Source organism: Rhipicephalus microplus, chromosome 2, assembly GCF_043290135.1.
Source record: "Rhipicephalus microplus isolate Deutch F79 chromosome 2, USDA_Rmic, whole genome shotgun sequence".
NCBI classification, from domain to species: Eukaryota; Metazoa; Arthropoda; class Arachnida; order Ixodida; family Ixodidae; genus Rhipicephalus; species Rhipicephalus microplus.
In genome coordinates, this window is record NC_134701.1 from 21635416 (window position 1) to 21649380 (window position 13965).

The following is a 13965-nucleotide window of genomic DNA, read 5'->3' on the forward strand; positions in this document are numbered from 1 at the left end:
CTGCTTTAGAACTTATCTCCAACAACCTAACAGGTCGCCAACTGGCCGTAATAATAATTTATTTCTTGTCTTCTTGGAGCAGCTTGAATACTGGTGTTCCGCAGGGCTCGTTTCTGGAACCTTTGCTGTTCTACTTTTATGCAAATGACTTTCAGCGGATATTAGTCTTCTAACATACCAATGTTCGCTGATGATATCTGTGTCTAGCTGAAACTGTGTCTAGGTGATCTTGAGTCAAAGTCGAACATTGAATTATATGAGGTTGCTCATTGCTTATGAAGTGGTAAACTGTCAATAAATACCGATAATACCAAAGGTATTACATTTCACTCTAGGTGAAAATTCATAAATACCAGTGATATAGAGACTACAATTAACTATTGTTTCATTGAGAAAGTACTAACAAGTAAATATCTTGGCGTCACTATATATAAAAACTTACATTGGCAGATGCAAATACCGAATGTATGTTCCGAATTAGCCTCAGGGTGTCATACGCTTACTCAGGCTCGTCAACATTTCAGTAGAACTACTCTACTAATACTTTATTGTGCTTTCATTTATGGTGATATCTCGTATTGCACTGAGGGCGGCACGTACATATCTTACGTGGACCCAGTTGTACCTGGCACGTGCTATTCACTTACAGCCGATACGGCTCGCTCATGCGCAGTGTACCGATGCAATGATACATATATGTATACGACGCATGCATTATAACCTCGTTCATTCTTGTTTGGCACTTTGTTGTTGCCCCATTCGTTCGCATGCGCGATTCATGGTGTCAGAAGTGGTGCCGGGACCGCCTGCGAAACAGCAGTGATGGATCTGTTTTTTCAGAAACTCTGCAGCTGACTAGTAACATGGTTTCAAACTGGAAGCGCTTTAAGCCATAATTCGACCCGTTCCTTCAGGTGACGGAGTCAAAAGAGCATCCCTGCAGGACCGAATCGTCAAAAGCCGCCTTCCTGCTGAGCCTTGCTGGAGACGGCGCCCTTGACACGTTCAACACCTTCCATTTCAGGCCGAAGAAAGCCAGGAAGACTACGGCGCCGCCATGCGAAAGTTTGAATCTTATTGCTCTGAGGTTGGAAATGAAATTCATGAATGATACCTGTTTCGCTTAAGGAGCCATGATGAGAGAGAGCAGCTCGAAAAATTTCTTCGAAACCTTAAAAAGCAGGGGAATCATTGCAACTCAAGTTGGTGATTCAAAAGATTCAACGCTGAAAGACCAGATTGCGTTCGGCACTAAAGATGTGAAACCGCAAGAAAAATGCTTCAGGAAAAAAACTTGACTCTGCAAAAAGCACAAGAAATGTACGAGGTTGCAGAAGGTTTGGCTCAAAAGAAACTGGTCTGGCGCGAAGGCAACGATGCGACAGACGCCATGTCAAAGCTGACAGAAATGAGATTTAGAGCAGAACAGCAGCGTAGAAGTCTTGATTATCGGTTCAAGAAGTGTAACCACCAGCGCAAACTACGTCAATGTTTTGCTTATGGCAAACGATGCAACTTTTGCAATAGAATTTATCATTTCGCAGTCCGCTATCCGACGCTCATTGGCAAAGACGAAGTCGAGGAAAAAACCGAGCAAGGTTCAGAGCTTGCTGATGATACCTTCGAAATAATCGAAGTTGGTCATTAAAGCAGAAGGAAAGATTGGAAAGTGACTGCACATGTCACCACTAAAGTAGTACTGTTTACGGTTGACACGGGCTCCCAGGCTCACCTCCTACCCTTTGCTGTTTACCGAAAGATAGCAACGGGATCTCATTTGAAGCCCTCCATTCAGTACTTCGGCCATACAATGGAGGAGCGATCAAGAATTTCGGAACAACGTCACATACCGCCACTGTAGGAGACGCAACTAAACAGATCACATTTTTTGTTGTCAAGCGTAGTCAGGCCCTACTTGGCTTGGATACTAATGAAAGCTTGTGTCTTTTTTGACGCACTGTCACCAAAGTTGACACTACACATAAAAATGAGGTACTGAAAGACTTTCAGCAAGTCTTTCAGGACCTCGGATGCCTGAAGTAGACAAACAGAATGGTGATGAAACAAGGAAACGGGCCCGTCGTCCAGCTGCAATGACGGGTGCCGCTTGATTAACCTGAGCCGCTTCGTGAGGAGCTGGAAAGAATGAAGCGCGCTGGAATTATCACGAAACAAACCGGTCCAACAGAATGGGTGAGTCCTTAAATTTTTGTGCAAAAGAAAGAGCGTACTTTAAGAGCATGCATCGATGTCGAGGCAGGGCATATCAATGAACATATCAAGAGGCAGCATTACCAGCTTCTTCAACAGGAAGATATTGAAGCAGACCTCACCGGTGCTGCCTAATTTAGCAGATTAGAAGTAAACTCAGGGTTCCACCAAATTCCACTTGACTAACGAGCATACGTACTTTTGCAACCCCGTTTGGCAGGTACCGATATCTCCGACTGCCTTTCGACATTTCGTCTGCACCGGAGGCTTTTCAGCCGTCAAAGCCTGCTTCAGTACCATGTTTTCGACGGCTTGCAAGGCTTTCACATTTACATTGACGACATCCTGGTTTGAGGCAAAATCAAAAGTGAGCGCGATGACAGATTGACGACAGTCTTGAAGGCAGCCGAAAAAGCTGGCGTGACGCTCAATGCATAAAAAATGTAAATTTGGGTTGACAGAAATACAGATCTTAGGTTATGCGATCAGCCGGAAAAGCGTATAAGCTAGCCTGAAGATTACTCAAAGTTTGATAGATGTGGCGCCCTCAGAATCGAAGGCTGATGTCCTCGTATGCTCGGTGTACCAATTTTCTTTGGCAAGTACGTGTCCTGTAAAAGAGTATGAGGTTGATGGCAGGTACGGCGGGTTCCTTTATGATAGCTGACTCCCCGCTGTTGTCTGCATAGCCGATCTTCACCAGTGAGTAGACGCGTTCTTGGAGATAAAACGAAGGTTTATTTACAGGATGAGAAGGATATGAAACTTTATGGAGATTCAGCAAAGATTCAGCGATAATTTACAAATGTCCTCGGCTTTTATAGTCCGTTTCCTGTGCACGGCAGACCAAAGAAGGCGGTGACCACTGTTGCCACAAAGGAGGGGATGATGTGTCAGTAATCCGCCCACGCGAAAGGGGGCAGAGATTGGACCACTCGGTTGATGAGGAACACGGGCGTAAATGTCCAATGGGTAACGTGAGTGCACCACACAATGACGCACCCGGCCCACGCCGTGAAGACTTCGCAGGGTGAGGGGTTAGTCCAGTGGAGAAGGAAAGTCGAGCTCTGCTGGGGAAAAGCTGGCCGCTGACACGAACGTCTGCAGCGGTCTATGGCTGCGTTCTCCTACAGTGTTTCCAGAAGCTTCTCGAACTCAGCAGGTCAGGTGCTCGATCTCAGAGAACTGCGTCTGCGACGCTCTCCCACGCTTCCAAACTGTTGGTCCTTTGTGACAACCTCGCGTAGGCGACAATAGCTGTATGGAGAGGTTGACTTCATGAGAGCTGCAACAGTGACGCCGTCTTACGCTGTTCAACCCCACTCAACGAATAGTTGTTCGCAGAGCGCTTACGTCGAGTTCCTCATAACTCGACTACAGCAAACTGCCAGGACCCCCTGCAGCACAGCGTCGTGGTTTTTGCTTCCGACCGGGCGCCGATATCGGGGCACCTTCTCCCAGACCGGCTCTCGCACACTCGCGTCGGCTAAGACAAACTGCCGGGTCAAACGTAACAGCCCCGCCCGTCTGAAGCAACCACGTTACTTCGTGATCTTATCAATAAAGTTGATTGCGCTAGCAATTATATGGACACTCTAAGCTGCATTTTGCCGCCAACATAGACGTCGGCGTCGATGTCATGCACCGTATATGTATACGTATCTATATATATATGAAAACGCAAGAAAGAAAAAGATCCAGAAAGAAGCCCTCCAATGCGCGGAATCGTACGTGGGACCCCAGCGTCGTGAAAGCGTAGCGTTAACCACTGAGCCACCTTGGAGAACCTTGTTCACAATTCAAATTGCAAGCTATTTATTTCTACCACATACCGCTGCTTTCTTTTCGGCCTTACCAGAAAGATGGCACAATAAGCGCACGTTGCCGCATCATGCAGCGAGACGCCCGCTCTAATCTCCTACGCGTACTTTGCCCGGCTTAGAGAAGGGAATCGGCGCACCGTCGCGCGTCCTTATCTCGCGGTGGCGAGGAGGGCAGGATCGTACACCTTGGCTGGCCTCGGGCTTTACGTGGAACGATTCTGCTGTAGTTAACGGGAGCACAAAGATCACTGCAGTCATTGCAGTCTCTGTTCGCGCGCTAATGAGACGTTTATTCGCGTGCACCCGTACCTTTGAGTACGTTTCATGCGTAGTTTGTGCGCGAGAAACGTGGGGCACGTTTCGATCTGCTTTTCATTTTGCGCGTGACCTTTCAAATGGTTGTTATCACGTTCATTGCTTCGCCTTTGCGGTAAAGCTGTGATTTTCTTAGTAGACTGAAAGCACGCAAACAACAGAAAGTGGTCGTTCACATCTTCAGTGCCTGTGCTCGCTATCTTTGACCACAGAAAGCCAATTAGGATGACATGCGATGCTTCGAAAACTGTCATAGCTGCTGCACTTCTGCAACGTCAAGCAGTCAACAGCTGGCGACTAGTTGCCTACGCTTCCCGCGTACTGACGGAAGCCGACCTACGCTATGTATACAAATTGAGAAAGAGGCACTGGTATATTGTTCGCGGTTGTGAAAATTTCCATCAATTTGCATATGGCCAAAAACTTGTCAATGAAACTGATCGCAAGCCACTAATTTGAATAGCATCCAAAGAAACTTCAGATATGATGCCGCACTGGCAGAGATTTTTTTCAGCGGCTTATGAAATACAATTATTGTTCGCAGTTCGTCCCAGAAAAGGACCTTGTGCCAGCTGATATGCGGCCACGAGCGCCCCTGACGACTCGAAGATACAACGCCAGGGCAACAGAAGACGTCAACGTTCATGCGGTACAGCTCATGGTCACCGAGAAAACGTGCTGGAAATAAGCTTACGCATCTGCAAATGACTACGTAAAGGTGGTCATGAGCAAGGGTAGTCGCTGAGTAAGAAGTAAAAGGTGAGTTGAAGTCATTTTCTACGGAGTTGACAGCCATGAAAGTAGTTCTATTGAAGGATCACGAAGCATGTGGCGTGAAATCCTCAATAGGGTTCACGCTGAACATCTCGGACAGCACAAGTGTAAAGAACGAGCCAGAAGCCTTTTGGCCTGAACTTGACAGTGACATAACTCAGCTTATTCAATACTGCCCAACTTGCAAGAAGTATGCCTGCAAGCAATCACAAAAACCTCTTTTTTGCGTGAAACTCCAGCAAGCCCGTGGTATCGGGTGGGTGTAGACCTATTTCAGTACGCAGGACGATAGCATGTCGTTGTGTTTGCTGCCCTTTCCCATTTCCCAGAGGTCGAGCAACTGCGTGACACGACGGTGAGGGCCACAATGGAGGCTCTCAGTGCCAGCTTCGCCCGCCAAAGAGTTCCGGTTGAATTGTGCACGGATAACGGGCCACAATTCGCAAGCCACGACTTCACGCTCGTCGCGAAGCAGTACGATTTTGTACATGCCACATCAAGCCCTCGCTGTCCCCTGGCCAAGAGTCTGACCGAGAAAGGCATTCAAATAGTCAAGCATATTCCCAAAAATTTGCCGACTCAAGGGGGAATTTCTGGTTAGGTCTATCGGGCTATCGCACATGGCCCTTGGACGACAGACGGTCACCGGCTGAGTTACAGTAAGGAAGGTGCTTTAGAAGCAACATAGTCGTGTTTAACGCAGTTGCCATAACGTAGGTCAGAAAGCACCCGCAACAGAATTAAGGACGACCGACCTTGCCTTAAACGCGTGGGACCGTAGATGCAATATGGGACATTGTGTGGTCCCAAAAGGGCAGGGTAAATCAAACAGCTGGACCGAGGTCTCGCATTGTGCAAATAGGGCCCCACCACGTACTCAGAAACAATCGACGTCACCTACTTCAAACAAGCGAAGACTACCGTCACGAGTCTAGTGACGACGAATGTAGCACGCCTTCTACGCCTCCTCGACCAGATGCCATTGTCTGCGGAGGAGCTACCGACTCGTCAGATGGCAGCGATTAGGCAGCTTCCAGCTGTTCTTCAGATTCAGCACAACAGTTGTTCGTGCTACCTCGCCAGGGCCAATATACAGGCATTCCAGCCGAAGCACCAAATACTCTAAATGCAACACATACTTGCGCATCGCACACAACTCTTAGAACGTGAACACGCTTCGTCAAGCCATCCTAACGCCTTGCGTACGATGTAAAATTTCAGCAGGTAGCGTAGTATCTTCTGTCAATATTCTGTACCACCCGAAGGATGATGGGGCACGTGCTATTCACCTACAGCCGATACGGCTCGCACGTGAGCAGCGTACTCATGTAATGATATATATACGACGCACGCTTTAAAACCTAGTTCATTCTTGCCCTGCACCCTGCTGTTGCCGGTCATTCGGAAGTGCAATACACTAGTTAGAAGCCTTCAAAAACGAACCGTAGGACTCATTACTCATTCCAAGTATAATGATTCCAGGAAAGCTTTGTTTTCCCGATTGCTTATTTTCCACTTGTTTAGGTGTGGAAATTAAAAGTAGCCAAATATTAATACGTGATTATTAAGTACAACCACCCTTTTAATGTGCCGATATTTTCCGCCCCTTCTCATTCTAGCATACAACAAATCTGTGGTAATGGAATTTTCTACAAACTGACAACGTGTATGGTGAACGGATTTTTTAGTTCCCTGGTAATAAAATCTGGAATGATATACCTTTTGATATAAAAGTGTGCTCACATTTTCCCACGGGCTAGAAAAACACAATTTAGAAAAATGTTCTAATTTAATAATGATCTGTTATGTACAGTGTGAACGCTGCCTTATTTTATTGTGTAAGTTGAGGTCGTTCTTTTTTTTTCTTGTGTTGTAACAGGCTTTTTTGTGTCGTTATTTCATGCACTGTACTGCTTCTTTGTAGATTCCTTATTAGATCTTATAATGTCTTCTTTACCTATGCTTTTCTTAAGTGTCCTTATAAAATCCATTTTTAGACCCAAAGTAGGCAATCGCTATTAGTCCACGGGGTGTGTGCAAACTTTAAGAAACAAGTGTGAGCAATGAAATTCCAATTCCAACTGCGTACGCGTTACCATTGAAGGACTGCCTGCGACTCTACTGACAAAGCCTAGGGGGAGCACTCGAACGGTTGTCGATGCGCTCCGCAAGGGTGGTTTGAGGTTGCTCCTATCTGATAAGGTTTCGTTGTTGCTACGAAAGACGTCTATGTCCACAGAGCTACGCTTGCAGTACAGCAACACTTCCAAAATAGCAAGCGCCTCTTTCTTGCCAGCTTCTTACAATTCCGTACTAGATCCAAAAAACATGTAACATTAGGGCACTGAAGACCAATCACTTCGCCAACTTGTCGTCATCCACTTCGTCGACAAACACTGATTTTTTATAATGCTCTCCAATTGAAATTACAAACGCCTGTTCACGCTTTCACTTTGCCCATGTAAGCTGTCATCAACTCCAGTGCGCTGCACTTAACTGCACATGATCTTAAATTGGCGTGACGGCTGTGCTGTAGTAGACTGTAGTATCATCGTCATCATCATCATCCTGATTGCGTACACTGAAGGACAAAGTCCTCTCTCATGAACCGGGAGGCAACTCGGCCCTGTGCTTTCTGTTGCCACTTTATATCCACAACCGTCCTAATCTCATCTGCCCACCTAACTTCCTGTCTCCCCTAACCCACTTGCATTCTCTGGGAATTCCGTCAGTTATCCTTACTGACCAGTGGTTTTCCTGCCTGCGCGCTACAAGCTCGGCCCATTCCCACTTTTTCTTCTTGATTTCAACTATGAAATCCTTAACCCTGGTTTGTTCTCTGATCCACTCTGCTCTCGTCTTGTCTTTTAAGGTTACGTCTATCGCTTTCCTTTTCATCGCTCACTGCGTCATCCTCTATTTAAAGGGGCCTTGGGACACTTTTTTTGAGTAACCATGCAATTAATTCCAAGAGAGAGCTTATTGCCTCATGATGTCAACACCGCAATATTTCAATAATCCGTTCAGTATGAGCGGAGTTACAAAGATTTGTCACACGCTGCAATCGCATTCTTTCTCCTCTTGTCCCGACGAAATCACTGGAAGCTAAGCAGGTAGGATTGGGAGGGGCAAACAAAAAACGTCACGCATGCCTCGTTACCTTGAGCACTTTTTTTCTTCGAATACGAGGCTTTTCCAGTGCGATCGCGCTCGCACGCGTGGACAAGTGACGACCTCCCGCGGCAGCCACTGTAACGACTGAGCGTGCCATGTTCAAATCGGCCAATGATTTGTGGGGTTTAACGTCCCAAAACCACCATTTGATTATGGGAGACGCCGTAGTGGAGGGCTCCGGAAATTTTGACCACCTGGGGTTCTTTAACGTGCACCCAAATCTGAGCACACGGGCCTACAACATTTCCGCCTCCATCGGAAATGCAGCTGCCACAGCCGGGATTTGAACCCACGACCTGCGGGTCAGCAGCCGAGTACCTTAGCCACTAGACCGCCGCGGCGGGGCTCAGATCGGCCAATGGCTGATAGATGAACATTCTACGAGTGATTTCTGAACGTCTTCCGTGATTTGTCGAGGGGGGAGAAATCAATATTTACCTCACTTTGATGATTTATTGCGAATTTCAGGCTGCGTGCTGTGCTATAACATTTGGATCGCGTGTTTCGGGAGCCTCTACTACCTATTGGCAGCACTTTCTCATGATAGTCAAGAAGTGTTGCAGGGTTCCTTTAAGCTTAACTCTCTTTGTAAGCCTCCAGGTCCTGCTCCGTAGGTGAGTACCGGCAAGATGCAGCTGTTATATACCTTCTTCTTAAAGAATATAAGCAATCTACCAGCCATAATTTGAGAGTGTTGACAGCGGCGACGTACACACGTCATCTAATCAACTTGTCTGGATTTTCGCAGAGGCTGTTGCTTGATCCTATACTTGACTGCGACTGCTACGTGAATTCCACCATCTGCCTGAGTGAGCTGTAACCACGGCTTGTCTCTTCTGTCTGGGGGCGGTGTGTTTCATCGTTCACTTTGGCAGTGCCATCGTCAACGTACGCACGTCATCTAATCAACTTGTCTGGATTTTTGCAGGTTGGTGGCATTTCTTACGCTGCGCTCTTGCACAGTTCATTTCCTATCGCCGCCGTTCCTGCCATGAGTGTTCCAGTGCATTGTATATGTGTTAAGTTTTACCAGTTGGCTATGGCGCTTTCAAATGCTGAAAGCTTGTGCGATGTAACGAAGTCTCTTGCTGGGAAGCAGCCAGGTACTATTAGGGAAGTGGCTAAGGTGTTGACTGACCTGTCATCTAAGCTTGAGGCGTTTGTGAAGGACATAAGAAGTGATGTTAACTAAGTTGCGAGCTCAAATGCTGAAATTCACCATGAAATTGGAACCATTCGTGGCTCCATTAGCTTCATAAACGAAGGTTTTGAACAGTTTAAGAAGAATGTCGAGGTTTTCCTTCGCGAACTCGCTGTGGTCGTGGCTGAGAGTCAACGATGTAAACAAGAAAATGAGCAACTAAAAAGTGAGCTGAAAGAAGTAAGGAGAGAAATGGCAGAGATGAAACAGTGCAGTCGGAACATGAACCTGGAAGTGAAGGGGCTGCCTTTGGTCGCTAACGAAGATTTGAAAAAAAAAAACGTGTGGGTCAGATCGCCATGTGCCTGAATACAGGTATAACTGAAATTGATATTGATGTTGCACATCGTGTTTCTACTAAGGATAAGAACAAACCAAATGTCATCATAAAGCTCACGACTTGGTCTGCACAAGACAAATTTCTCTCTGCAGCGCGACACGCCCGGTAAAACACTGCCACTCTGGCCTTTGAGATGAACAGTCCTATTTACATCAATGAACATCATTGCGCTGAGAATAAGCGACTGTTGGGCAAAGCTCGGCAACTGAGGCGTGAAAAAGAATGGAAGTTTGTTTGGGTGGCACAGGGGAAGGTTGTCATGCGCAAATCCGAGCAATCGCCTGTTCTACATATTGCCTGTGATGGTGACCTGGACAGAGTTACATAAGTGTCCTGTACTCCTGATTGGATTTACTCTCCTTGTGCTCAATGATGAAATGGAGCTTAGGCATATAATTTTTTGGGCTTACTCTTGGTCTCTGTAACGTGCCACCGCACAAATACAAGCATGTTTATTCGACATGCTAATTATATTTGCCGATACTTTGCAGATTTATGCTTATCTTTGATTCTTGATTTACGTGTGCTACAGTTTCCCGACCAAACAAAGCTTGAGTACTATTAACTACGCTAGGTTTTTTCAACAGTACCGTTTACTTACGCCTTACAGCTTGCACTGCACTATTCTTAAGTTCATGTATTTATCCCTGTGATAGGGTTGTTGTTGTGAGCACTAGCCTTAAAGTGATCTGCTTTGAAACAACGTCGTCAGAAATTGTTTTCTGTACATATGTTATTGACCTTATGTTCCTGCCACTTTTCTTTGCAAATTTGGCTCTAAAATGGCTGTCAAGTGTACTAGCCCTTGTGAACTAACTGCAATTATGGCGGACAGGAGTGCATCGACTTTAAGTTTTCTACATTTGAATAATCAGTCACCGCTTTCTAAAGATGGCGAATTCTGCAGTTTCGTAGGTGAATTTGGATTCCAGTTTTCGGTCATTATGCTAGGTGAAACTTAGTACTCCAATGAAGCGGATGTTATGCATATTGATTGGTATATAGTGGTTCACATGAATAGAGAAAGACGGGGCGGGGCGGTGGTGTTTGCATATATGTCGAACCTAGTATCAGCTATGGGTATATTGATTATTGGTGTCAAAGCTGCAAAGACTTTGAAGTTTTGTGCTTGAAATGTGAAAAAACTCTCATTACTGTTGTCTATAGACCTCCTCACGGCAGCATCAATAACTTTTTCCACTTGCTAGATGAATATTTTAGGTTTCTAAATGAAAACAAATATACCTTAGTACTTGGAAGGGATCTGAACATTGACATGCTCATATCACCTAACAAACGAACCAAATTTTCCAACCTGCTTTTTTCATACAGTCTCTAAAATGTTATAGCTACACCAACTCGCGTTACTGCCACTACAGCGATTTTAATTGATTGATTTATAACAAGCACTGTTCACATACTACATCATGGTACGATTAGTGTTAAGATTAGTGATCATTTGCCAATCTATTTGATTACTAATGTACAAACTAAACAAGATCAATCAGAAGAAAGACCTATATACTTTCAAGACATCTATCCACGGTCTCTTTCTTGCTTTCGTGAAGAAATAGGCTTGTTAAGTTGGAATGACATATTCTCTTGTTCTTCACGTGAAAAGGCTTATGATCACTTTGTTGATACCTTCTGCTCAGTATATCATAAGCATTTCTCTTATAAACTAGCAAAAACCAAAACAAGCTCGCAAACCACGGATTTCTTTTAAGCTGCTCCAATTGATAAAGAAAAAGAAGGCTTTGTATCATTCTTTCGTGTCGACTCGTGACCTTGATGTGTTGAAAGAATTTAAAACATTCCGTAATCACTTGACTAAGTTGCCTAAATAGGCAAAACATTACTAATATTATTCCATGTTTGATGGCATTGTGGATGCAAAGCAGGTGTGAAATAAGCTGAATTCTGTCGTGTCACGATCGCAGCCCTTCTCTACTGCTAATGAGCTTAAAGTAGAAAACGAGATTTTTAAAAATGACGCCCAATCAAATAAATTTAACGAACATTTTCTATTATTGGCTGAAAGCACTCATGATCAAGATGCATTGACATTTTTACCCAACCCCATCACACATTCATTGTATATATTTGAAACTGATGATAATGAAGTTCTAAACATGTTCAAAAATTTCAGGCGAAGCAAAAGTGAGGATGTGAATGGGCTAAAGTCTGAACTAATTTTTCATGTTATCGACCTGATCATATTTTGCCTCACTCAGATTTACAACTTGGCCTTAACATATGGCATTTTTCCACAACAGATGAAAGTTGCAAGGGTAATTGTGGTACACAAATGTGGTGAAAGAGGCAATTACCGACCAATATCAAATCTTGCTTTGCTTTCTAAAGGTTTAGAAAAAATTATTCTACTCAGAATGACCTCTTTTTTGACAAACATTCCGTAATAACATCATCACAACACGAGTTCAGATCAGGCTGTTCAACCGAAACTGCTCTTCTTAAGCAAAAAGAAATAATTTTGAGCAGTATTGAGGCTAAGGCACTAACTATGAGAGTGTTAGTAGATTTCTCAAAAGCTTTTGATAGAATAAATCATGTAACCTTATTAGATAAGTTAAATTGTTATGGCATACGCGGAATTACCCTGAATTTAATTAGAAGGCACATAACCGATAGAAAGGAATGTGTATCAATAAACAGACATTACTCTTTGTTAAAACCAATCGAGCAGGGTGTGCCTCAGGGCAGCATACTAGGCCCACATTTATTTGTTAATATATAAATCATATTGTGAATCTTGATGAATCAGCTAACTACATCATCTACACGGATGACACCAGTTTTTTTTTCGTTCCAGGAACTAAGGATGATGAACCTATACATCTGGCTAATGAAATATTACGAAAATAATTGGTCGGTGAAAAACTCACTTCAGTTCAATAGTTCGAAGACAAAAGCAGTACTCCTTAGAGCAAAATCTACGCCTTGCGATCACACAAAGTGTCTTACGCTAAATGACTCTAAAGTAGTACTCTCTGCGTCGGCTAAAACATTGGGTGTCATCTTTCACGAACTGGCAACTTGGGACCACCATACTGATCGCTTAAAATCTAAGCTTGTCTTAGGTATGCTGCGCAGATGCCAGAAACGTTTACCAATACAACAGAAACTCATGATATATAATGCACTCTTTGCCTCACATCTGCGCTGTTGTCACCTCGTTTGGTCAAACAGCACTAAACAATCATTAGGAAATTTAGTCACACGACAGAAGCAAGCCCTATGGTCTATTGCTGATGTACCTTATAATGAGCACACGCGTGCTCTATTTTTGAAGTTCAAAATTATCTGAGTTGACCACGTTTATGAGTATCAGCTTATAAGTTCTTTTAAACACGAAACGATTAAGGGAAGTACTCATACAAGGAACATCGCTAACTTGTCAATAAATAAATCATATCGCATGAACCGACACACCGAACATTGGGCAGTTCCGCGTCCATGCACAAACTATGGTTTTCAAACCCTTTCCTACTACCTTCCTTCAATACTAAACAAATATAAACTAAGTTATGACAACATACGTCATATTTCCGAAAAGAATGCTTCAACTAATTTTATAAACACCAATGTTTGTTGTTTATGATTGTGCCAGTTGAGAATGTTTGTTTCATACTTTTTGCTTCTTCTCTCATCGCTTTGCTTTATGTACCTCTATTTTACTATTGTGACAAGTAAGAATGCTTGTTAATGTTTCCTGCTGCTGTTATTGTTTTGGGAGGTGGGACAAGTCAAGCTGCCTACATGCAGCTTTTATCCCACCATCCTTGTTGTTTAAACATGTTTTGATATATGTGGCAATAAAGTTAACTTCACTTCACTTCACTTCAAATGTGCTCCACTCAGTTCATATTATTCTAATTACTTCAATCTTATAATACGGCTCCGCGGTTATTACTTGTCCTAAGTAGACGTAGTCTTTTACAACTTGAACTTCACTATTGCCCATCTCGATAACCTGTTCTCTTCTGATGATGTTTTACATTACTTTCATTTTCTGTAGATTAATTTCAAGACCTACCTTTCTCCTAAACAAAATCAAATCAATCAAACGAGTTTTTTTAAGACGAAAAGAGTGAATACAAAATATA